Here is a 27,360-nt window from a genome sequence, read left to right as displayed (position 1 = left end):
TGAAAAAATATTCCTTGACAATTATTTTTCCCTCTATACAACTAGTCTACCCCACAATTTAAGAAAAACAAAAAACCAAAACAAACTAAACAGTGCCAGGAGCTTTTTAGGACTGCAATGTCCCTGGGTCTCCAACGCCTCTGGTGGTGCTGTTCCAGTTAACACACACTAGCTGGGCTGGGCTAGTTAGGGACTGTAACTATGTTTTTAAAATCGACGGTCACACGTTTCACCCTGGGAGAGGGAAGGAAGGAGCATGTCACAGCCTCATGCCTTCAGCTCATTTTTAAATGAACCAAGCCCTTCTTTCAACACTGTAATCCCTGGCACTATAAAAACACGTGACATCAACAAGCACCGCCATCATAACACCTGAAAGTGTTCAAGGTACTTACCTGGGGCAGAAACACTGAGGGGGGAGACGGAAACTCCCTCAGCACTGGCGCTCACTTTTCCAGACTCCATCAGGAGAAACTGGGCTTTACAGCTTGAGGCTCTAAGCCCGGGAAGCAGCGCGCATGCCGCTGAGCTGGTCCTCAGGGAGCTGGAAAGGGAGAGGAGGGCAGCCCCGGGGTCGCAGGGCAGGGAAAGCGGTGGTGGGGACACGGGCTGCAGCCCCGCTCTGAGGCCAGACCCAGCCCCAGCCGCCCGCCCCCGATCGGGTCCGCAGAACCCGCCCACCCGGGACACAGCCCTCCCAGGGGCAGGGACGAGCCTGCGGCCAAGGAGAGGAAGCCCGGGAGGAGAGGACTCGTGGGCGGGAGAGGGGAAGGTGTCGCCAGCCGCAGACTGAGGGGAGCCCAGCTGGGGCGAGAAGCGGCAGGTGCACACCTGGCCCTGGACAGCTGTGGCCAGGGCGCCGGGGTAGGTGGCACGGGCAGAGGGGTCTGGCCCGAGAAATTCAGCTGAACACAGGCTGACTCGCGCCCTCGCGAGGACCGCCCTCCCGCAGACGCCTGAACCTTTTCCCGGGAGCCCCCCACCTTCCATTTCCACAGCCAGAGGCCCCGGCCCCGGGCAGGAGCTAAAGGCCTACCGGTTGACAGAGCTGAGAAGAGTTTGGGGCCGATTCCCAGCTCGGAGCTGGGGCTTCCAACCCCCGGTCCAGCTGGCACCGACTGCGCATGCGCAGGAGGGCCAGCGATCCTCTCTTGGTTCTGTGATAGAGGCTGGGGAATCGAGGGAGGGAGAAGATGGGGGAGGAGGAGAGGAGGGGAAAAGTGGAGGGAGACAGATGGACAGGAGGAGCAGAGAGTAGGTAGGGATCTGGAGAGGGGAGGGGAGTAGCAGAGATGTAGAGAAAAAGCTTTATTTCTGGGGCACCCCGAAGGAGGCGGCAGACCTGCCTCTGTACCATTCTGTAACCCTTCAAGGCCCGCAGCTCAAGTTTTACCTCCCTGGTCCAGCCCTCCAGGCGATGCCTCTGCTGAAACCCTACGGGGATCACACCCGTTGTCCCCACGTGGAGCTGGGTTTCCTGTTGCTCTGGGAACCAAGCACCCGCAGGTGTTGTCTCTCAGAACTACCTTGGGAAGTGTACATATTCCCCTTTTACAGGCTGGGAAAAAGGCAGGCACGATCTCTGCCTTAGCTCCACTGTCCCAGGTGTTGGCCTTGCGGGGAGTGGGAGGTACAAGATCAGAGCCCCAGACAGAGCAGACTGCCTGAGTGTTGGTGCATAGTCCCATCCCTCCTGGGTAAAACACACCTAACCCAAGTGGAACCATCAAGGGCTCACAGTAGGTTCCTGGGTGTGGGAGAGCTGTCCTCAGTTCCAGTGCCCAGCTTGCTAGGTAGATAGGAGTGTTACCGAGTCCAAATTGATTCTCCTCAGTGAAGGACAGGCCAATAAGTTGGGAGACCCGCTGCTGGGGCATGGAAAAGCAAGTTTCTGTAGAGCTAGATGGCAAACTAATGTCCTGGAAAGCCATCTCCCCAAGTCAGAATTCAGGCTCTTTCCTACGTGCTTGGTTGTTGCAATATTCCTGGTGTAGGAATTCCTTGTTGTTAGAATCCTTTGTTCTTGCAGCTATCTGCCTGGGTCAAATCTCTGTAAACCTCGAACAAAACAAACGTTATTTTCTATTCTGTAATTTGTTATCTTTTTATGAATGAAAAAGTGTTAAATATCCTTAAAGGTCAGAGCCTTCAGAATAGGCTCTTCTGTATATTTCAGGCTCTAGGCAACATTGTTTTACAAGCAAGATGAAGCCTAGGAGACAGAGCAAAGTGTTACAGTCAAAGGAACAGATCTAATATGGAGTCAGGTTTGTTTTTTTCTATTACCGAGGCAGAAGCCACTTGAGGATTTAAATCCCTTTAAGTTAAAAATAACTAAAACTTTAAAGGAATTTACATACATATTTGGGAATGTGCATACCATATCTGGAAAAGCATCCAAAGGATAGTAAACAGTGGCATCTCCAGGGACGGCTGGAAGAACAGAGGATGAGGGAAAACTTCTTTCACTTGTGTATTTTTGTGCTGTTTGAATTATTTTTAACCATATGCATGTATTTCTTTTTCAGTTTAAAAAAAGTGTAATGGAGCAAAGGAGTAACAAGCTCAGCAAATACAGCAGCCATGGAATCACTGAGCCATCAATTTCATTTCAGCCAGGAAGCATTTATTGACTCTCTCCTATGTGCCCAGTGCTGTTTTAAAACTTCTTTTATTATTATTAATTTTATTATTATTAATAATATTATTATTGATTTTATTAATAATATTATTATTGATTTTATTTATTTATTCTTCTTCTTCTTCTTCTTCTTCTTCTTCTTATTATTATTATTATTATTATTTTATAAAATAGCAACATTCTATCCCTCACCCCTGGCCATGGCTGGTGGAATACCAACTGAGTTTTTATTGAATTGTTTTCCAAGGAGTAGAGATGAGTTATAAACTGAACATATCTTCAGGGCAAAACAGGCGGAGTGGTTTTACAGCACGCCAGACAGCTATGAAGGGTTTTCAATAGAGGCACCCAGACGCTGAGAGAGAAATCCTCCAGGACCCTACAAAAAGCTGCCCAAACTTCCTTCTCCATGGCACTACTGAATTAGGAAAGAACAAATCTGACTCCATAGTAGATCTTTTCCTTTGACTTTAAGAAAGTCAAGTTAATACGCTCCGGTCTTTTCATGGGTTATGATGTCACAGAGGAGATGGACAGGTTAACAAGGGACGACTCTGCAGTGATCACGGAGCCGGGGAGCGGGATGGGCGGCAAGATGTTTGACGCAGACGCAGCTGGGACCGCGCTTCTAGGCAGGAACCCAAAGTCACCTCGACAAGGTGTCAAACACGTGTGTCCACATCCTCATCACCTGACATGTATTAACGAGAAATGGAAACCCATAAAATGCCAATAACCTTGGTGGATATACCGTCCAAATTGCAAAGTCACAGTTTGACAACTGGCCATCCCGGTTCCCTGGGATTCATTCTTGGAGAACCTTAAAAACCACTCCTCTGTCTTCAAGAAGTGCTTTCTAGTTGTCCGATCTTTGGCTCAGGGATACAGCACGTTCAAGTGAACTTCAATGTCTGCACAGATTTGACTGTCTTTCTCCAGGTTCACTTGTCCATTCTAAAGAGGCCTGAGCTATGTCCATCCTCCGTAAGATCTATTCCCTCCAGTGACTACTCATTGAGCCTGCAATTAAAAGCCAACTGAACAAGGCTGTCTGTCCTCAGCTAAAGTTCACCCACCCTTCACTGCTTTCTTAATCTCCTCTCCTGGCTAATTGCAACAGACTAACACCTCCCTCTACCCCGACTATGTCAGTTTGTCTCCCCAAAGAGAAAGTAAGTTCCATAAAATAGGAGACAACTCCATAGTTGTTGCCGACGAAATGAATCACAGAGCTGCTGTGGTGCAAAATGTCTCCCGAGATTCGGGTTCCTTTATTTTTTATACCATCTACACAAAGGAGTAACTCTTGCCAAGCATAGAGAGTAAACATTTTTTAGGTTGACGCATGTGCACTACATCTAAGGCTTCCTTATCTTAATTACACTGAGACTCTCCTGTTCCCAGGCCTGTTCCTTTTGAGGAACTAATAAACATTCTTGTCTGCAAGCAATGTTTCCCCTGGGAATAGGCAGAGTCCCTTGGCAGGAATTTATGTTTGCAGATAAGTCCGGTCACTTCTGTGCAATGTCCCGCGTGCAGGCACATCCACAGCTTCTATGCTAAGTTACCTTCACATAGTTACCTCTGAATTCCTAGCATATAGTAATGTCAATAAATAGAAATATGATTGTGGCTTCTTTCCTTTAAAACATTTCTGGTTATTTAAATGACCCTTGGAAGAGAGGTGTTTGCGGTCCAGTATCTTGATCCACAATACTCTGGAGGCCTTTTTCGGAATGGCTGTTCACTGATCCATTCAAAACACAACTTCTCATTCCAGGAATAGCTGTGCTTTTCTGCCAGGAGTTTGTGGTCACTCTCATGCCAGAAGAGCTTTAAACTATATCCTTACTATGGATTTGTTATTTTTCCCCTCTTCCAAAAATATTGACATTCCTTACTTTCTTGCCTTGAGGATTTTTTTTCCTTGTTCAACCTTTAGTAAACCAGGCTTCTTGGGATGGGCTTGCCCTTACATATGATCAGCCATCCAACTCCCAGTGTGAGAGGAATCGGGCTCACCTCCTGCCCTCCTGTCAGGGCAACTAAAACTCAGTTCAGGAGCCAACAGGCACCCCAGGGCTTCTAAGGTTCGCTTATCTCCCAGAATCCCTGCTTTCTGGTTTGTCTTGGCTTCTGAGGATTTCCCCTCACTTTCTTGACAATTAGCTGTGCAGCTTGAAAGATGAGGAAGGAAGGTTTTATTTCTTAATCAGAATTTCAAGGAACTTGTGTAATGAAGGTTTTCACGAGATTCTAGAACACTCCATTGCCGAGACAGAAAACACACTAGATATTTTCTAAATTTAGATATCATGTGCATTTTTCTTTGTTTTTGTTTTCTTAACTGCTAACAGACATTTTTTAATTAAAAAAAATAACGCCCCAAATAGGATAGAACATTGAAGGGGCATACAAAATTAAAGGACAAAGACAGAAAAATGATAAATACTGTACAAAGTTAATATAATACATACACTATGGATCAGATCAGCAATTCTCAGTAACAGCTAATTGAAATATGATCATGAGGTAAAACATCTCTCCTGTCAGGAGATGGCCAACAGAAAATAGAATTAATACAACAAACTAAAATTCTAAGTCTGGCGAGGTACAGAAAGCTACCAGCTTAATGTGTCTTCTTCTGGAAAAGAGGGAGGCTCACCAGCTCTTTACTGTGGAGCCTGAACCCAAGTGAGGGCGGTAAAGTGAGCTCTGTAAGTACCCAATTAACAAAGTGAGTGATGAATAAATAGACGTGAGCTTTGATGACAGAGATGATACTACTATTCACTTGTCCTGTAAAGTATGTCTTCACGTTCAGTGATCAAACCTCAGCATCCTCAGGGATTGAGATTATAGGAAAATGCAAGGCCGGGCCCAGACCTCCTCTTTGAGCTCGTGACATTGCACTTAGATGTCTCAAGGGCACCTCAAACTCCACCTGCAAAGAGCTGACTTCACGGTTCTCCTCCAATAGCAGTCCTGCCCAGGGCCCCTGGTCGGGGGACAAGGTCTCCCTCCCTATCCCAGCTCAGGCCCATCACTCACAGATGTGACTGGACCCCTCGTTCAGGGCCCAGATTTCCTCAGTCATGGAGTCCCACCACCCACACCTGTCCTACCAGGTACTCAATGGCACTCACACAGCACTGACTCTGTGCTGGGGACCACGCTGCACACTGCACACATGTAATCTCACTGGATCTCCACAGCAGTCTTGGGAAGTCTGTACATCACTGCTTTAATTGATTAGATAAATTGTTTCACTTCCTTGAGTGCGTCATCCAAAGTGCCACGGCTACTGAGCCACAAACCTGGGACTGAAAACCACTTGAAAACTGAACACTGCTACACCTCGCAGCCACCCTAATCTGACTCATCACATCACCTCCTGCCGAGACTTCTAAATGTATCAAAGCATTCTACAAGACAAAAGTGATCTACGAGAGCACCCCACTCCCCTACTAAAAATCTGTCAATGATGGTCCACTGCCCTTAGGATAAAGCCCCACCGGCCTGAGCACAGCCCAACTGTCGGGCATCCGCGTCCCCTGCGCGCCCTCGCCGCCTTATCCACCACACAGCCCTACACGTGCCGTGTCCAGGACAGGGATGCTGACTCCGTACAACCCGGGGCTCATCTCAATCGAACAATGATCACCCTCTTCAGTGGTCACCCTCTTCATTGCTGACTCTCAGAAAAATATTTTCTCAGGATGAATCAATATCTTTTTCCTTACAACTTCCCGTCATTGATAATGAGCTCCCCCCAAAAGAAAGAAGACATAATTCTCAGTCTCCTTATCTGTAAAGTGTGAATAACAAGGAAATATGTGAGGTTTTAAGAGAAATAATATTCATGTGAGGCTGAGGGACAATTCCCAACATACAGTAAGCCCTCAATATGTGCTTACTTAATATTAATAAGAATATATTGCATTCCAGCAACCTTAAATCAATGTTTTATGGCTTTCTCCAACAGACTGACAAACTGTTGGACGAACCCCTTTGAGCAGATCAGCACAAGTGTACTGGGAGAGGTAAGTGCTGACTCCAGTTACAGCTGCAGCCAACCAGCACTACGGGGAGGGGGTAGTTTGCTCAAACTCTTACATGTTGCTTGAGCATTTAGTTGTCGTTATTGAATAAAGACAGGTGTTCTTTAGTCAAAGCTCCTGAAACATAAATCTTCAAAGATTGATGCAAATTAGGTTTAAAGAACAACACTCTCACTCGAAATTATTTGAAAATTATAGTCTTAGCTCCTCTGCACATCAAAAGGCCATGTTCTTAATGTATCTGACTAAATACACCAAAAGGTTTGTTTAAAAGAAATTAAGATGAAGCCATCCTGAATAAGCTCTCAGTATCAACTGCACAAAGCCTCAACCAAGGGTCTCATTTCTCACTTCCAGATAGGTGTTCAGGTAGATTAACGTGAGTCTTGGTTTCTTATAACATGGGGGTCAGAAGAGTTGTGGATAGATTTATGTAGCAAATATAAACCTAGAGTATTTGCTGTGTGGGAATCCTAGAAATAAACAAATTGATATATAGTCCCACCCTTAAGAAGCTCAGCCTTTCCATTTACAACAGCATTAAAAATTAATTGAGAGATACATTTAACAAAAATTTACAAGATTTGTACATTGAATATTTTCAAGTATCACCGAAATAAAATTTACAAGATCTACATATATGGAAGTCATCTCATGTTCATGGAATGGTAGACAATTTTGTTAAAAATGTTAAGACTCCCCAAAGTGATCTACAAATTCTGTGGAATCCCTATCAAAATTCCAGCTGACTTCTTTGCAAAAATTAAAAAACTGATCCCAAAATTCATATGGAAGTGCAAGGGGCCCAGGACAGACAAAACAATCTTGAAAAAGTAGAGCAAAGATGGAGGACTCACTTTAAAGGGTACTAAAAAGCTATAGTACTCAAGTCAGTATGGTACTGTCATAAGTTTGGATTAATAAATCTATGAGACACTATAAAAACCCAGGGGGAAAAAACTTACATTTACATTCAGTTTTCCACAAGGGTGCCAACAACACTTCATTGAAAGTAGAGTCTATTCAACAAATGGTGCAGTGACACCTGGGTATCTGCAGGGAAAAGAAGGTATCTGCAGGGAAAAGAATGAATCTGGAATCTGGACCCCCATATTTTATATAACAAATAAATTTAATTCAAAATGGATCACAGACAGAAACGTAAAAATTAAATGTATAAACTATTTAAAAGAAGACACAGTATAAATCTTTGTGGTCCTAGGATAGGCTTTGGTTTCCTAGATACAATACCAAGAGCACAAGTGATAGAAGAAAAAAGCAGATAAACTGGACTTCATCTAAATTAAAACATTTTCTTACAAAGGACATCATCAAGAAAGTGAAATGACATTGGAGGGGGTATATCAAGTGATAGAGTGCGTGCTTAGCAAAAAAAAAAAAAAATAAATCAATACATCTAATTACCTCCCCTATAAAGAAACTTTTTTTAATGTTTAAAAATCTAAAGTGAAAGGACAATCTGCAGAATAGGAGAAAAAATTTGCAAAGCATGTATCTAATAAGAGAGTTGTATCCAGGATATATAACAAATGCTCACAACTGAACAATACAAGAAAATAGACCCAATTTTTAAATTTGCCAAGGATTTAAATAGATATACAAATGGCCAATAAGCATATGAAAAGATGCTCATCATCACTAGCTAAATCAAAATGAAAATGAGATCGCTTTTTACACCCACTAGGATGGTTATAATCAAAACATGGACAATAATAAGTGTCGTTCAGGAGGCAGAGAAACCTCATATGCAGCCAGTGGAAAGGGACAATGGTGTATCTTCTTTGGAGAATTATGGTGTTTCCTCAAAAGGTTAGCGTTATATGGTTCAGCAATTCCACTCCTACATATAGATTTATCCCTCAGTATCCTCGGGGGGTTGGATCAGGAACCCCCCACCCTGGATAACATAATCCAAGGATGTTCGAGTCCCTTTACAGCCATCTGGATCCATGAAGTGGAAACTACAGATATGGCGGACCAACTGTACAGCCAACAGAATGAAAAAATATTCTCATAAAATCTTGCACATCAATATTCATGGCAGTATCATTCAGAGTAGCCAAAGTTACAAACAATATCCATCCATCAATGAACGGATAAACAAAATTACCAAGAATAGTCCCACAAACTTTTGGTCATTGAATCTTTGACAAAGGATGTTAGAACATACAATGGAGTAAAGACAGCCTCTTCAGCAAATGGTGTAGGGAAAACTGGACAGCTGCATGTAAATCAATGAAGTTAGACTACTCCCTCACTGCATACACAAAAATAAATTCAAAATGGCTTAAAGACTTAAACATGTCGACAAGATAGTATAAAACCCCTAGAAGAAAACATAGGCAAAACATCTGGCATACATCTCAGCAATGTTCTCCTAGAGCAGTCTACTCAAGCAATAGAAATAGAAGCAAAAATATACAAGTGGGAAATAATTAATCTTACAAGCTTTTTCACAGCAAAGGAAACAGTAAGCAAAACAAAAAGAAAACCTATGGAATGGGGGAATATATTTGCAATAAATGAGACGGACAAGGGCTTAATTCGCAGAATATGTAAACAGATTTACACGTAATAAGAAAGAAAAACAAACAATTCAATCCAAAAATGGGCAGAAGACCTAAAGAAACATTTCTCCAATGAAGACATACAATTGGCCAATAGGCACATGAAAAAGTGCTCAATATCATTATCAGAGAAATTCAAATCAAAACTGCAATCAAGTCTCACCTCTCACCAGTCAGAATAGCCACCATTCAGAAGTTCACAAACAATAAATGCTGGAGAGGCTGTGGAGAATAGGGAACCCTCCTACACTGTGGTGGGAATGCAGTTTGGTGGAGCAATTGTGGAAAACAGTATAGAGGTTCTTCAAAAGACAAAAAATTGACCTCCCATATGACCCAGCAATTCCACTCCTAGGCACATATCCAGAAGGAACCCTAATTCAAAAAGACACCTACACCCCAATGTTCACAGCAGCACTATTTACAATCGCAAGACATGGAAACATCTAAATATCCACTGACAGATGAATGGATAAAGAGGTTTTAGTATAATTGTAAAATAGACTACTATTCAGCCATAAAAATATAATAAAATAATGCCATTTGCAGCAACATGAATGGACCTGGAGAATGTCATTCTAAGAAAAGTAAGCCAGAAAGAGAAAGAAAAATATCATATGAGATCGCTCATATGTGGAATCAAAAAAAACCAAAAACCAAAAAACAAAAAAGAAAGAAACAAAAAGATAAAGTTATATACAGAACAGAAACAGACACAGAGACATAGAAACCAAACTATGGTTACCAGAGGGGAGAAGGTGTGGGAAGGAATAATTTGGGATTTCAAGATTTGCAGATACTGACTATGTATAGAATAAACAGCAAGTTTATACTGTATAGCACAGGAAAATATATTTAATATCTTATAGTAACTTATGTTTAAAAAGAATATGAAAATGAATACAGGTATGTTCCTATATAACTGAATTGTTGTGCTGTACCCAAGAAACTGACACAACATTATAAACTGACTAGACTTCAATGAAAATATTTTTAAATAGACCAATAAGGAAAAAAAAGAAAAAGGATATTATCAAACCAAAAGAATAAAGTACTGATTCAGGCTACAATATGGATGAACCTTGAAACTTTATGCTAAAATAAGCCAGACACAAAAGGACAAATAGTGCCCTTTTAGATGAACTGTATCTAAGCGTTTACTGTACTACTCCTGTAAATTTTCCGGAGGTTTGAAATCTATCAATATCAAAATAAAATGTATTATTCATTAAAAATATAAAAGGATTCTTTAAAGGAGGGCTTTAATTATTAAATGCAGAAGTGCAATTAAAGCTCCTGGAACAACACTTTGCACGTCCACAGACAGTCACTGCTTTCACTGCCACTCAGAGGGTGGTGCCAGCGCTGATGAAGGCTGCCTCCACTCGCTCCCCTGCAGAGAGTTGTGAGAGCCTGGGCTCTGACAGGCAGGGTGACGGTGACCCTGGGTCAGACACAGCCATGCCCCAGACTCTGCGATAACCAACTTTCTTATACAAACTGCTCCATGTAACATAAACACGCTACAGGGATGTAACTTACAACACAGGGAATATAGCCAATGTTTTACAATAACTATAAATGGAGCATAACATTAAAAATTGTGCATCTATTGTACACCAGAAACTTATATCATATTGTAAATTAGCTATACCTTTATAAAAAATTAAAAAATAATTTAAAAATGTTATCTCTTTAGTAGGCAATTTGGTTTTTAAGTAAATACTAAACAGCTTAGAATGTATAAAAGCATTAAAGTGTGATGTTTGTTTACATATTTATTTAATTTCAGCCTCCTGCTAAAAGAGAAATTAAACAATTTTTTTAAACACAGCTTAAAAACCATAACAACAAATAGACAAAGTGAGAGTGAAGAGAAAATGGAGATTCAATAATTACTGAAATATACAGGAGAGCCTATTCTCTGGGCTCTGTTCTTTAAGGATGTTAGCTCTTCTGCACTTATGTAGAGAGTTTCAAGTTGCAAAATAAAGAATAACCTTATTTTTGTTGAAGGTTTTACAGGGGCACCATGATTTCACCCACATGGACAGCTGCAAGGACAAAGGACACCAAGGACAAACAATTCGTACAGCAAGAAGTTTGCAACAACCAACCACACCCCCTCCCCTTTGCAGTATAAAAGGAGCATGAATTCTGACTTGGGGAAGAGGGTTCTCCAGGAAATCAGTCTGACATCTTCTGGGTCTGCCAGCTTTTCAGATAAAGTCACTATTCCTTGCCCCAACACCTCATCTCCCAGTTTATTGGCCTGTCATGCGGCAAGTAGAATGAGTTTGGACTCGGTAACAAAATACATTAGAGTTAGTATGTCTCCACTTCTTCCTCATTTCCAATATGTAGCATGCACATCATTTATGATCTAGTGAAAATAATTCATCAAAGACAACAATAACAAGAAACTCACCTAGCTATCAACACTGAAGTCACAACCTATTAATTTTACATGCCATTTAACAACAAAACCAAAAAACTTAATATAAAGGCTTGATTCCATGGAAATAAAATTATTTCTAGTCCTACAAAACTTTTTCTTTTCTATTTTCTTTTGTTTTCATTATTGAAAGGAAAATAAAAATCAAATCATTTTATTTCACGTATTTTTGTTATAGCTACATATTTTAAATACTACAAAGAGATTTAAATTGCAACAAAAAAAGTTCACATATTAGTATAAATATATATATACAATCAATGGGGATTAGGAAAAGAATATACATTTAATAAAAACCCACTGCACATCCAGTCTTTTACAAGCATATCCTGGAATATAATCTCTATGATCCAGGGGTCCCCCACCCCCATTCTCATTGCCAACTCCCTTAGTAATCAACTACCAAGGCACCAGCATAGAACCACGCAATCAGTATTTTAGGTATAAGTTAGGCAATTAGCTCATTCAATTCTAAAACAAAAACCCTAAAATAAATACTGAACTTATTTACAGATAAAGAAAATTAGACACAAAAAAGTAAACTTTCTTCCTCAACTTCACGAAGCTATTAACTGGTAAAGGCAAGATTTGAACTCGTCTGCCTGATTCTAAAAACTAAGGTGGAAATCCCATTCCACTTGTGATGGTCCAGCAGCACAAACTATCACCCTATCTTTGTTCAGATCAAGCCTTAGACAGCCTGAGACAGCACCCCTTTCCTATGGAATTCGAGGGCAAATGATAAAATTAAGGGTTTTATATCCAGCAGTTTTCTTAGGTCTCATTTACATAAAGTGTCAGCAGGTCAGCAGAAAAACTCTGGGCAATGTGAGTGGGTCCAGAGCTTTTTGCTGATAAGAAACTCAATCTATCAGGATAGAGTGACATTCCCATGAGAGGCCACATGTACATAAACTAAAGGCAGCTGAGCAATGAAAACTAGCAAGACCCTGGAACTCAAGCAAGAAGGATACCTGCCATCCCACACCCATTTGCCTCTTCATCCATGTGGACACAATGTCAGGAGACCCAGGTTCTTGTCCAAGTTACACCATCATGGATTCTCACCCATAAACAGTTACGATTCTATGCTGTCTTAAGTCCTTTCCAACTCAAATATGATGACACCAATATCTAAGCAGAATCTCTATGTCTCCACTTCCTCTCTTCTAGTAGGAGAATAATTCTATGGCCACAGAGAAATCCAATAAAAAACCATGCATGAAGCCAGGAGAAAGTCTGCTTAAGAGACTTTGCTCTCACGCTCAGTGAATGAAAACTCAGAAAAAGTGGTCCTTCTCCCTCAGGAATTGAGAGGTAGCCAGATGTGTGTGTGTGTGTGTAAATCAAATACAGTCAAGTCTGGGATGTGAACAGATTTTTTTATGTCACTGTCATTTCTAGGGAATGAGCCAACTTTTAAAGTAATTTGAATCTAGTGTTCTGAGAGAGTCTCAGGTTCTTTTGGTGGAGGAAGGGAAAGGAAAGGAGGAGAGGTAATGAAGCAAAGGAGTAAGTATACTGCTAGGGAAAGGCAAAACATTAATTTTGTTCCTACTGGCATAACATACAAATTAGGAACTGTCTTTCTCCCGATGTCTTGTCGAGCACTGAGTTGCAGAAGAAGCGACAGCCTATTTCTCACTGAGCTTGTGACTATACGTGACATCTTGTAGACAAAGATAATTTACCCTGAACAAATGCTAGCAGCAGGTTGTAATTCTCCTGTTTTGAGAGACAAGAAAACAGGAGTTCAAAGAGGGTAGATAACTTGACAAAAGTCAGAGGACCAGTAAACAAGAGAGGATGAATTCAAACTCAGATCTGAATGCAGAGTCTCATCTTCCCACTCCCAAGACTGGAAAATCCTTAACACACAGGCTCCCCAGCTCCGCTGCATTGTTCCTGGCACCAAGCATCTCCCATGGCAGAGGTCTCCAGTTCTCACAGACACAGCGCTCTGTGCAGCCAATGAGCTTCATCGGATCTTGATCACCTACCTGCCACGCCCACCAGGCTTCACCATACAGGCAGGAAAGCTGGCTTTCAAGTGCATACGAAGCCACCCCCTGTCTAACCTGGGTTCTTCTGGGGCTTCTCCAGCCTAAAGGCAGCCATGAAACTGCTCAAAGTTTGTACATGAGCCACACTACCTCTCTCCATCTGTCTCCCCACCTATACTACTTAGCTATGACCATTTTGAGAATCTTGGAAACAAATTTTTAAAAACACAAAAGAAAGGATTCTGTAACAAGTACTTAATACTTACAATTTTAAATGACAAATTACAAAGTGAGTATTTACAAACCGAATCTGCCTTCCTACGTGTCAGTTTGAACAGTTAAAATATATAATAGCAAAAAATTTTCACTTACAAAATTAACAAAAACATCAACAATAATCTGGAATAAACTCTAAAACAATGCCCATGTTTTACATGGAGAAAGTACAGGACTTTACTGAGTGGTAAAGTAAGAGGTGTGAATGTAGAGACATCAACATATTGTATGGAGGAAAGTAGTTTTGTAAAGATGTACGTTCTCCGAAATATAATTCAAAACTTACTAAAAAATCCCATGACAACTCTTATCTGTTTTTTTTTTTAACTTGAAAAAAGTATTTTAGAATTCTTCAGGAATAATAAAGTCATAATACTAGCCAAGAAAATTAGGGATGGAAAAAAGAATCAAAAAAAATCGCATTGTCAGATATTAAATAAATTTTTACAATATGTTAGATATAGCACTGGAATAAGAAAGTAAAATTGACAGAAATAATCCATGAGCTCAAAAAGAGACTCTAGTATACATAAGTAATTTTTACAGGTGGGATTTCAAATCAAAGAGCCAAGTATGAATTCAATAATTGTCTTGGGACAATCAGAGAATCACCTGGAAAAAACAAATTCTATTCCAGTCATAATGACAACAAGAAAAATTACAGATAGTGATGTAAATATTAGAAAGTACTAATAACAGCAAATATAACTCTTTGCTCATATTAATTCAACTTCTCCTCTCTATAACAAGTACTATTATCATCTCCATCTTAGAGATTAGAAAAACCTACAGAAGAGATATATACCATTATAAGAAAGTATTTCTAAGAATAAAATCAAGGATAAAACCCAAGGAGAAGACATTTACTATCTTAAGATTATTTTGGGCCACAACAAAAATAAACCTACTGAACAAAATGAAAGGCAAGATATGACAAGTAAAAGCTCTGTGATACATGTTGATGAAGACAAGGGGTTAATGTTCATAACATACAAAGAGCTGTCACAAAGCAACAAGAAGCTCCCTCACTTAAATGTGTGCAAAGGACAAAAGGGATCATTCACTTTTTAAAAGTCAGATGGCTAATGAGTGAAAAATGCTCAATACCTCTCTGGTCATCAAGTGCAAACTAAAACAAAGAAAAAGCACTTTTACTCATCATATTGGCAAATGTTTTTAAAAGATATTCTAGCTAGTGTCCATCTTTGAGAGAACAAACTGTTAGCGAACTTTTTGGAGGACGACATATCAATGGATATGCAAACTCTGAAAAACGTGTGTACACACACACTGAACTCCACTTTTAGGAATCGTTTCACTTAGAAAAAAAAATCAGTTCAAAAACATGTACTCATCAGAGCATTTACACAGCACTTTTTACAATGGTGGGAAGAAAAGCTGAAGTGAAATCATATCCAGCGATAGAGAATTGGTTACATAAGTTATTCTACATCTTTTCATTCCCCACAGGAGAAGGAATTTCTAGAGTCACTTGAAAGCAGCCTGTGATGTATGTAGTTGTCACATCAAGGGACTGAATTTCCAGAAACCTTAACTAAAGGAATACTCATTCAAGGTCACAGGAATGTTTGTAAAAGAAGGATGCCAGTCAAACACCATTTCTGACAGTGGAAAATGGAGAAAACTTAAGTATCCACCATCAAGACAATGATGCCATAAATCAAGGCGAGCTGTAGGCACTAAGGGGCCAGCGTTTCGGCGTGGTCCAAGGCCTTGTCCACAGTACTCTCCCACCGAAGGTGTCCTTGCACAAGAGACCAAACCTACATATCAGGAGACCCCTCTACTCTATCTGAAAGGACCGGGTGAGTCTGGAGTGGGAGGAAGTCTATGATATACCCCTGAGTGAATAAACTGAGCTGCAGAAAACATATAGTATGGCCTTATTTTTCAATAAAGCATATATACACACACATATAGATAGATTTCTGATATACGTGTATGTATGAATGTGTATATATATATGACACAGGCATAAAGGTCATGACATATATACACCACATTTTCAGCAGTTTTTACTCTCAGGAAAAAAGGGGAATGGATGTAGGGGCTTTTTGGTACCACCACAGTTCTCTTTTCAGTACTTCAGTTAAGTATACTTGGAATTTCAAAGTTTATTTAAGTCCGAACTAAAATGGAAGATGCCTCCACAAGACAGAATGCTATACTGGTCATTAAAAATCATGCAAGGGGGGATAGAATATTGTAGAAAAACGTGAAATAAGCAGAATGGAAAATGGAGGTCTCCACACAGAAAAAGGCACAGAGTGCTCGCTGGTTTTTATGACAGAGGAGATACACAATGATGAAAAGAACAGAAAATAGATGTTAAAGTGTTAATTATTAACTCTGAGTAGTGGGATCAGGATAGACCCTTTTGCCCCTTTTTTCAGACTTTTATATTAAATACACATTATTTTTCTTCTAAAAAAAGCATTTTTAGATGTCTAGTACCACACATTGAAAAAAATACACGAGTACTTACAGAAACAATAACTAGGAGACACGGCAGCAGCGCCACACAATGTAGAACGGGCGATCCTGATTAAAACCACGCAGTTACATAAGGACCCACAAAGTGAGAGCACCTGCTGTAACAGGGCGTGGCCGCCTTCTATTTGCCAGTTGTGTCTTCAGGGCTGAGGCAGTTCTGAGCACGGCCACTGTCAGTGCTGGTGTCTGGATGGATGTCACTGGAGGTGAGGGCACCTGCAAGCCGAGAGGAAGAACAGAAATCATCCTCTGCTTTTTCTGTCTTGTTTCTCTGTTACTTTTAAAGAGAGGCATAAATAAGATAAACTAAATCTTCCCTACTAAAATTTCAGTAATGAAACCGTTTTCAAAGTGTTCACAACTTATATTCTGACTATAACTGTCTTTTCAACAAAGCATCATATTTATTAAATGTTAATTAACTCAGTTAATTAACTACCTGTTAAAACCTATTAAAGAACATGAAATGCACTACGTGAAAGCACCACGCCTGCAGTAACAACTTTAGCTGTCTTCACGGCAGTGCAGTCAGCCCCCACCATCCCGTAGCCCTGAGCTCCTGATGCTGGTAAGAGAACACGCTGCCGCCTCAGATGGAGAGAAACGGTGAAAGTGTTTTCTGAAATCTACAGCACTGACAAAACATAACTGACAAATCCCAGGCTCCTTTGAGGCTGTCATTTTATGTTTCTGATCAACACCCGTCAATGAGAAGAACCACCCCATTTCCGAGCCATGGGACTCACGTGGGAAGCAGTTTTGGAGAAATTTCCAGGTATAGAATGTAACAAACTATACATAGAACTCTGAAAAAATAAAAGATTCAATACCCTGATTTTGGAAGACACTCAAAATATTCTCCTAAGCCTTAGTAGCTGGAAAGGCTGGGCTTATCCTAAGCCACTTATTTATTTCACAGCCAGTGAGCATCTCCCATAAACCCTGTTTCCCTGTGTCTGCTGGGAGCCTCAGGCACACTCTTGCTGTCGATCATATAAGTCACAGGGCAGACGCGTGTGTCTCACGCCTGCAACCCTAACACAGGCCCACCTCCTAGCCTCACAGTTTGAACTTGGCCCCATTTTCTAACCTGCTTATTTGGTATCTGTTCTTCTGTAAGCTGCCTGAAATGCTTTTTGGAACAAGTCAGAAGAATGAGTGGGTAGAGAAATGGACAGTTGGACAGGTGAGAGGTGGGCAGACAGACAGAGAGACTCCAAGAAAAGGGGAACAAAGAAAATTCCCTATGCAGAACCCTCTTCTAGTCAGGGAAGAAAACCGCCACGGAGACGTGTGAAGAGGCAGGTGGCTTAGGGCTGTTTCCTGGATTCCATGAAAAGTCACACCAAGAGATGAGAGGGTAGAACTATAAATAATAAAAGAAAAAAGCATGCATGCTTGAAAAATATATCTACAATATGTACTTTCTAAAGAATAGATTCAAATCAGCAGGGCCCAATAACACAATCCTTGGGTATTTACAGAAATGAGAATCCCATCTCCAAACCACAAGGCATCCCTTAGAAGCACTGAGAGTCTTCACGGGGCGGTCATAAAGCCGTAACCGCAAAAGCTATGCTCTCCTGCACTTACGAGGAACGAGAAGCTGTGCTAGGGCTGCCCACGTGTGTCACTTACACCCCCCAGCACCTCTATGGGGGGGACGCCTAGCGAGCCCCGTCTCTGCAGGACAGAAAACTAGTCCGAGAGACGCTAAGCCGGCCTACCACTTCTCCATTTCACAGGACTGGTCATTCCAGAGCAGGACTCAAACTCGGACCCACGTTTGTTATCACGTTTCTACCGTGCTTTGTGTGCTTATTTTGTGTATAATACATTTGTTTCTGGCATGAAAGGACATTTTATAAATGATCGGTTGTCTTGCCTATCTCTTTAGCTCACAATCATTACATTTTTGAATTGTACTCTTTTCCCCTGGAGAAAGGAACGGAAAGAGCAGTGGTCAGAATGAGCTGGGGCTCCATTCTTTATCTGTTACCTCATCTCATCCAAGTCCCCAACCAGGGAGAAGGATCAAATGTCCTCTTCATCTTTTAAAGAGAGGTCTCCAGTGATGGTGACTTACTCAACTCCAAAACCAAGTCTGGGGGAAGGGCACATGCAGCAACCAGAGCAGTATCATGTATAGGAAGGTGAAAAGAGCTCAGGGGGTCAGCCTGATTTAATTTCAATCGATAAAAGAATACCACAAACTAAAAATACTAGCATGCAATGGATTGGCTCTTTCGTGACATCTAGCAAGTTTCCACAGCCCATATGTAACATTATCGTGAACTAGTGAAAGGAAGAGTCCACAGATAGGGAAAATCAATGCCACAGGCAGGCTGAAACCCAGGCTGGAGGAAAGGAAGGGAAAGGGCATAATTAAGAAAAGGGGAAAGTCTGGGAAAAAGATATCATCACAAGGATTCTCAAGCATCATTCAGCAATCATAAAATCATTCATTCAAGAAAGAGTTACTTAGGTCTTATTTTGTGCAAGATTTTACAGAGGGAAAAGAAAGACCGCAGGGTCCATGGTAGCAGAAAGGGGCGGGGCTATAATACAGTTCTCATTCTGGTAACTTGCACATTTTTACTCAGTATAAAGGGAAAATATAAAGTAAAATAATACTATGTAAACTCTACACATGGATGAAATAAAATTAAAGAAGACCTAAATACCTGGACAGACACACCACGCACATTCCTGGATCAGATGACAGTGCTCTTGGAATGTCAGTGCTCCACAGAGCGATCCATATATTCAACGTGGTCTCGATCACAATCCCAGTGGGGTCCTCTGCAGTAACTGACTAGCTGCAGCTACAATTCATATGGGAATTCGAGGGTCTCAGTAACCAAAACGTACTTGAAAAAGAAGAACAACGTTAGAGGACTTGTAATTCTCAATTTCAAACCTTACAACTGTATCTCCAGGTGAGATTAGAGGCCATTTTAACTTATTACTGTGTTTATCCTTATTTTCTAAATTCTCTACAACGAATATACCTGTTAGAATAAGAAAAATAAAAAGTAAGGTATCTTTTAAATCATGCACAACGATTCATTCATTGGGAAAAAAATTATTTTAAATATAAAGAGATAAACAAATATCTAGTGAAAAAGGACTACTTAAAAACAAGTGTGTATTTACATTTTTAAGAAATTGAAAACTGAAGAGCACAAACACATCAAGTTTCAAGGGAGACAAATACAACATATCAACACTTATTTTCAAAAATTCTAATTGAACAATGAAAACTCAAGAAAGGGAATATCGTGATTGACAGCCAACTGCAAACACATGGAGAGCAAATGCCTAGAAATCACAGTTCCTTTAAATCTGCTACTAACTCAATAGGAGAGGAAATTTCTCCCTGAGGGGACAGTAGAATCCCATGCATAAGACAGGATACACAGTACAAACTGCACTAGAATCTGGGGTGATTTTCTTAGAACAATTCTGAAGTTACAACATTGCTGAAAAACTATAAAAACACTGACAGACAGATTAAAACACACAGTCATATATATTATATAGAAACATATGAATTCTGCTCCCATATTACATAGAAATACAAACATATTTGTGCATTTATAGGCACTGATTACTTTATCTCAGATAGAATATTTCAACTAAAACAAAAAATCAATAATACACACCTCTTGTCAAATCTACTTGATAAGTTACTCTGCTATGTAACCATAATGTGTCTAAGATAGATCTAAAATTAGTGAAAAAGATCTTTGTATGGTTTCTTGAATTCTTCTCAAAATTCCAAGCTTAATTTTAAAATAGATCTGAGCAGTATTTCTATATTATCTTTGCCCTTGTGAAATGAACAACATAGTCTGTTGTCAAAATTCTGTCCTTACAATGATTCACAAGCACCGTATCCTCACAAAACTGCTGGACAGCAAGGCGCTATCCAGACACTGTGACCAAACAAATGAAACACAAGGAAGTCAGTGACACTATTCTGGAGGGCATATAATCTGTGTCAACACCGGGTTTTTATTTGATTGGTTTGATTGGGTAGCAAGATGAAATCAATCAAGTACTTTCTTCTTTGAGCATGCTGTAAGTCATGACTCTTTTCAGTGTCATGAGCAGGAAAGAGTTAAGCATGACTTGATTAGGTCAAATAGCAACAATCATCACCGGAGAGTGAGTAATAAAGAAGTTAACTGATAGCAATACTTCTGCCTGCATGAGACCTAAAATAAATCTACACTGATATCCGAAAGGAAAATGAGGAGATGAGGTCCCCAAAGAGAAAATAAACTAACAAGAAATCAAAAACGGAAACAGTTTTTCATTAACGATTCCAGGAAAGAGTGGAGCATGTTGGTGAAAAGCACAGATGTTGGGGACAAACATGAGGGTCTGAACTCCCACAGCACTGGGTAGCTGTGACACTGATACGTCAGTGAAATTTTCTGCATCTCAGTCTCCTATCCATAAACTGGGGACAAAAACCGCACCCATCTCCTAGAACGGTCCTACGAATTAAGTTATTTTATATATAAAATTTTAAATAAAATACCTCAGATTTTATATAATACCCCAAAAGCACAAGGAACAAAGAAAACAGAGATAAATTGGAGTTCATCAAAATTTAAAACTTTGCTTCAAAGGGCACCATCCAGAGAGTGAAAAACCAATACACAGGAGAAAATTTTTTCAAATCATTTATCTGATTAGGAATTTGTATCTCCAAATGAAAAAAAAAAAAAACCCTACAACTCAACAATAAAAAGGCAACTAAATTAAAAGGTGAATAAAGGATCTGAAAAGGTATTTTTTAAGGAAAATATACAAATGGCCAATAAGCACAATGAAACGATGTTCAATATCATTAGCTCTAAGGGAAATCAAGTCAAAACCGCTAGAAGAAACCGCTTCACACCCACAACAATAGGTTATAATAATAAAAAAAAATAACAAGCACTAATGAGGACACAGAGGAAGCGGAGCAGGCAGCAGTTGCTGGTGAGGACGTAACACAGCGTGGCCACTTTGGTAAACAGCCTGGCAGGTCCTCAGGGAGTTGAAAATTTGGTTTCTGAATGACCCAGCAATTCTGCTGTCTGGGCACACACGTAAGAGAACTGAAAACAAATGTCCACATAAAAACTCCTAAAGGAATTTTCTCGGAGACACTACTCATCACAGCCAAAAAGCAGAAACAACCCAAATGCCTATCACCTGATGAATGGGTAAACAGTGGGGCCCAGCCATACAGTGGAATATTATTCAGCAATAGCAAAGCATAGAGTAGTGACCCAGGCCACAACGTGGACAAATATTGAAAACGTTACTCAGTGTGAAAGAAGTCAGTCACAATAGACGGTTCCACTTACATGAAGTGACTCGATTTAAATGAAATGTCCAGTACAGGCAAATCCACAGAGAGAGAAGAGTGGCTCATTGGGGCTGGGGGAGGATGGGGAAGATGGAAATATCTGCTTATGCATACGGGGCTTCCTGTTGGGGGGAAGAAAATGTTCTAAGATTGACTGGGATGCACAATTCTGGGCATAGAGTAAAAACCGCTGTACATTTTAATGGGTGAATTGTATTAAAACTGTTAAAAATAAAAGCACCTTGGGCCAGTACCTTCCCATAGTAAATGCAAATTGCTAAATTTTATTACAGGAAGAAGAAACTGCCTTCAGCATGAAAGCAGGAGATCAGCAAATGTGAGTTAACCGAAATTGGACAAGAGCATTTCACTTGAAACAGTTGCTGAGTGTACACGAAATATTCAGAAATAGGAAAATTAGTTTCACATCATGAAGAAGCATTCTGCTTCAAATGCAGATCAAGGATTTGGCAAGCCCAGCTGCTAGAAATGACCAGAGAAGAAACCTGGTCTGTAAAACAAGCACCAGAGCCAGCAAGGAAGTGGTGATGAGGAAAGCAGGCGGCCGAAAATCTGGAACAGTTTGCTACAATTAATTTCTCCACTGAAAATTCAAAAATAAAATAAAAGTGATGTAATGCTCTGTTGACCTCACGTGAATGGGCTTCCTTCGTTTCTCGACTGTTCTGTAACCCCGATTGAGGGACTCTTGAGAATCAGCATGGCTCCTGGGAGTTCCCAAATGACTGCCAACCAGCACGCTGACCACCATCACATCTGCCAGGGTGGAATTGCAGAGAAGAGACCAACTTCTGAAAGGAAATGTTGTCAAGGGAAGAAAAGGCTGCAGTCAGTCCTGGGACAGAGGCCCTCTGAGCAGAGGCCAGAAGGCTTCAGGTGAACTGCAGTGGCTCTGGGGCAAGAAGGGACCACGGGGGAGCATATCTCAATTCTCTCCTCTTTCTCCCTCTGGTAGGAGAGATAAAGCCTGCATACTTCTCACCTGGAACTGTGGCATCTGGCTGGCAGAAGTCTTAACAGCACAGAATGATTATTCAAGACTCTGTGTAAAAAGTCAAGAAATCGAGAGGTAGTAGGGAGCCAACTCCACGAGCCTCTCAAATGCTCCCATATTTATTGTGTATAATCAAAGGAAAAATTCATCAACAGTTGTGAGATAGTAAGGAGTAACTTCGGGAAAGAAGGGATGAGGCAGAGATTGTAAAATCCACAATGAGTACAAAGGATTAATGTATCTTTAGGGAAGTCATGGGGTGAGGGGAACAAGATACATTTTTATATATGTGAATTACAAAGCAGACCACCAGACCAGTCAGGTCCTTGTTTTGGGGATAATAGACTATCAAACAGCACACAAGCCCAGCGTTTATTGCTGAGGGCCACGGTCCTTGCTTTGCAACCAGCAGAGTGCTATCTAAAACCTCAACTATGCAAGCAAAGCATTGTCTCTGCTTTTTAAGGCAAGGAGACTGGTGTGAGGATGCACAGGCACTTGCTTGTAAAGCAGTTTCTAAGCATATTTTTTTCTTATCAAAGTTCACAGCCGGCTGGGGTGTGCTACAGTTTGTTAAACCAATCATGGGCTTTCACATGGAACCATTATGAAGGACACCCTAGGATGACAAATCCTGCCTCTGGGTCTTTTCCTGCCATCTTCAGCCACTCTAGCAGGGTCTAGGCACATCCGTGAATAACGATCCTACAGAACCACCCACACTCTTAAATACTGGTGCTTGAAAATTAATTTTAGCTCTACACAACTTACCGTAGAAAAGTTTCAGAAATAAAAGATATGATATCCCTTTTATATCTCATCATATTACTGATTTTTCTGATTGCTCTAAGCTGCTTCTACTTGGTAAAGCACATAATTCTACAGGTGAACTCAGTAATTTCCATTGGGCATATCTATCCATTTTGGGCCCGCTAACTACTATTGGTCAAATATCGATACACTTAATTGATTTATTTGTTTATCAATTTCAGCCGGGAGGAGAGGGAGTGTCACTCTTTTCCTCAGCACACCCTCAACACTTTTCTCATCAACTCAGGACTCCTGAAAACAAAACAAATTATTTGTTTCCCTTCTACTCTTTCCACAAACACAACAGGAAACATCAGCCTGGAGAAAGAATTCAACACAAATGTTAAAACAAAAATCTACAAACCTGCAGCAACTCCATCTCCGAATCATGATACACAATGAAATGAGAGTAAGTGTGTCAGGCACAAAGCAGGCGTGAGCCTGACCACCTCATTTCTATTCTTCAAAGGAAGGAAGGTTTTTGTATTTTTTTATCATTCTTTGTCATTGTTTCTGATTATGCCAAAAAATATTTTATGAAATAATTATGCACTGCAATAACATATTTTTATTGTATCAAGTATAGATGGCATTCAGAGGGGATAGGAAAACCCAGCTCTGTAAAAAATGCAAAATTTCTTCCCCTGTTAATAACACGTATACAAAATGCCACAGAGAATTCAAATTCTTGTGGAGAGGAGCAAAAGCCACAGAACAAAAGCAAAGTCATTACAATGAGTCAATTCAAAATTCACTGGACAAACATGCTCAATGCATTCAAAGAATTTTAAAGGCACACTGCAAACCATTCACTTAATGATCTGCAGGCTAGAGGAAGCATTTCCCTCTTTAACAGACAACAGAAATCAATAAGGTGCCCCAACAAACAAGGACCAAAAACAATCAGGTTTTTAACGGTTCTCATAAATCAGCATGTTCTAAACATCAAAATCCAGAAATTTTAAACATTCATTCAAACCACAATGAAACAAGCATTTCAAAAAAAAAAAAAAAAAAAAAAAACTAAGCACACAGATCATGTACATAGATTAATGAGCATGTCTTGTACCGCTGGAAGAAAGAACAGGTTATAGCCTTTTACTTGAAAAATAAAACAACTTTTAAAGATAACTGCTAAAACACATTTCATCATTCAAGTTGCCTTCAAAAATCTGAGGCACTTGTATCTGATCAGAAAAGCAATTCTGAGTAATAGTATGTTACAATTCAGCGCCAGTTTGCTTTAGAAGAAAAAAGAAAAGCTACTGTTCCTCAAATCCTTCACAGAGTGTGAAGTGCCTCCCAGCCTCTTTCTCCTCCCGTTTTCTAAGCTCATGCTCCCCAACCCTTCTGAAACAAGTATGACAACCTCTTATTCCCAATATGCCAAATGACAAAAGAATATGAATTTATTTGTGTAAATATATGCCTACACCTTGAACTGGAGGAAAAAGGTATCAGAAGTCTATATGGAACTTATTTCTACCTTCCTGAAATCACACACACAAACGTTCACACAGACACAGACACATACTCCCTGGATTATTGGACACTTCAAAAGCTTAGGAATTCCAACTTCTAGAAGATAACTTTGTAGTTAGTTTAAAATAGAATTCTGTCAGCTTTTGAAAGCCTTGATCATCTGCTAAACCATCCAAATATCAAAGAGACCCAATTAGCCTTCTCTGTAGAATGTAATTTCCATTGATGGCAAAACAGACCCTAAGAAGTACTGGATCAAAGACTCGTGTTTATCACTACCTATCATCGTTTTTAAGCACATTAACAGATTCAGAAATGTATGTCTCAACAACATTTATTCTTATTGAAATAGCAAACGTGTTCAATTGTCTATAAAGAGACTAGGTCCCATGATGGTGTTTAAGATCTATTTTGTGTATTGCAATATTTATTTTCAAGTGCAGACAAGGAGGGTGTGCATTACTCAGTTGTAGAGCACCTACTTAGCATGCACAATGTCCTGGCTTCAGTCCCCAGTACCTCCAAAAAAATAAATAAAAATAAGTGCATATTTAAAAATAAGAATAAAGTTATAAAAAATACAGACTAAAAACCACTGCAATCTAGCTGCTACAATTATACTAAAAAAACAAGGGTTTCTATCAAACACTGACTATATGCCAATCACAGAGACAATCACAAATCACACCTGACAACCATCACGTGTGATTCTCAGCAAACCTACTAAGTAGACACGGATGAGCAACCCGGCAGTGCGGATGAGGAGACGTATCTCGGAGGAGCCGTGGACGCTGACCGTCCTGCTCCCCGTGACACCACGTCAGCCCAGGGCAAGCGCTGACAGAGCTGCTCTGAGGGGACACCCAGCTGCATGGAGCCTTGGGGCACTGGGGAGTCCCAGAAAACACTAAAAATTGTTCAGTGAAAAACCAGCTCAAATATACTACATTGTGCCACATCCTTTAAACAGGGAACATGACTGAGACTTTTTGATGCCTCCGTGTCCTTTCCGCCATCATCAATTATTTGCCCTCTCAGCACGACCAGTGATGAACTGGACCCCATATGAAGTGAAGTCAGATGGCAGAGCATTTAAAGCTGTTTTATGAAGTTTGTAAGACTCTGTCTATGCCTCACACAGGCGGTCAACCATCACTTCTCACCGGTGTGGATGTACCACATGAAATCACTCCTTTCTCCTTTTTAAAATCCCTTCATCTAATCCAGACTTTTCAACAGCAAAGCAGCAGCTCAACCACAGTGGACAGCTTCTTACAAAATGGACTCGAACAGCTCATCGGACTACCTGGAAGCCCTTTTCTTCTATTAAGCCCACTTCCGGGTACTTCATCATTTTCTGATTGGTGGACTTGCCCACCGACTGGCCAACTCATAGAGCTCCCAGCCTCACATCCGGGGGTGGGAGAGGACCCTGCTGTTTGGAGAAATCAGTGAGGAAGGCGGACATCCTCCAGACAGGTCTGCACGGGTAGAAGTGCGACAGTGTGCTCAGAAATTATACCGTTAGCATCCCTGGGCTCCCATGGACTGGATTCACATTAACCAAACTCATGACACACTGATGCAAGAAAACCAGAAACTTATTAATGTAACAGAAGAAGTGAAACTATGAACCAGACTGAAATATCAGAGTTCAACCATGAGTATATTTTCTTCTCCACAGCCCAATCACGGGCAGGGAGTCACATGGCAACCATGGACAGAAGCAGAGCAGGAAGGGTTTCTAGATTAACTCAATGGACTAAATTTCTGTTATAAGAACAGATCTACTGCCTAGAAAATAATTAACGCTAATCACAGTGCACACTTCGTGGACAGTGGCCGAGACATGACAGTGAGCACCTGTGTAACTCTCCTTTCCCTGTCCTTTCTGGGCTAACTAATGCAAAGTGGTACAAAGATTCAGGGATGCAGATACCTCTAAACACCCAAAGCCCATCTCTGGGAGCCTCAAAACCAGACAGCCAGGGTTTAAATACCAGCTCTGCCACTTACTAGCTCTGTGACCTTGGCCAACTTACTTACCTTCTCCGTGCTGAAATTTCCACACTGTAAAACTGGGATAACAATCAAACCTTCCTTACTCGCTTGTTGAGAAGATTGAAGGATTCATTTCTGTAAAACTC

The 27,360-nt window shown here is 40.6% G+C and overlaps 1 protein-coding gene across 50 annotated transcripts in view; it reads right to left on the bottom strand.

The window, feature by feature from the left end:
- Positions 1–27,360, bottom strand: part of LOC141577207 (trafficking protein particle complex subunit 9-like) — a 180,826-nt gene that overhangs the window by 63,577 nt on the left and 89,889 nt on the right. For 36 of the 50 annotated variants that reach the window (XR_012506017.1, XR_012505982.1, XR_012506001.1 and 33 more), the window contains 5 exons: positions 22,910–22,969; positions 22,557–22,718; positions 19,223–19,549; positions 16,531–16,754; positions 396–1,613 (listed from right to left, as the gene is read on the bottom strand). The gene's annotated coding sequence lies outside the window, so the exon portion shown is untranslated. Of the gene's footprint in view, positions 1–395; positions 1,614–7,667; positions 7,756–16,530; positions 16,755–19,222; positions 19,550–21,904; positions 22,029–22,556; positions 22,719–22,909; positions 22,970–27,360 lie in introns of all 50 variants that reach the window. The other 14 variants (XR_012505977.1, XR_012505984.1, XR_012505985.1 and 11 more) reach the window with 10 other exon arrangements.

The sequence above is a fragment of the Camelus bactrianus genome, chromosome 3 (genome assembly GCF_048773025.1).
Source record: "Camelus bactrianus isolate YW-2024 breed Bactrian camel chromosome 3, ASM4877302v1, whole genome shotgun sequence".
Taxonomy (NCBI): Eukaryota; Metazoa; Chordata; class Mammalia; order Artiodactyla; family Camelidae; genus Camelus; species Camelus bactrianus.
The sequence above is the reverse complement of the archived record's forward strand: the minus strand, read 5'-3'. Positions and strand labels throughout refer to the sequence as shown.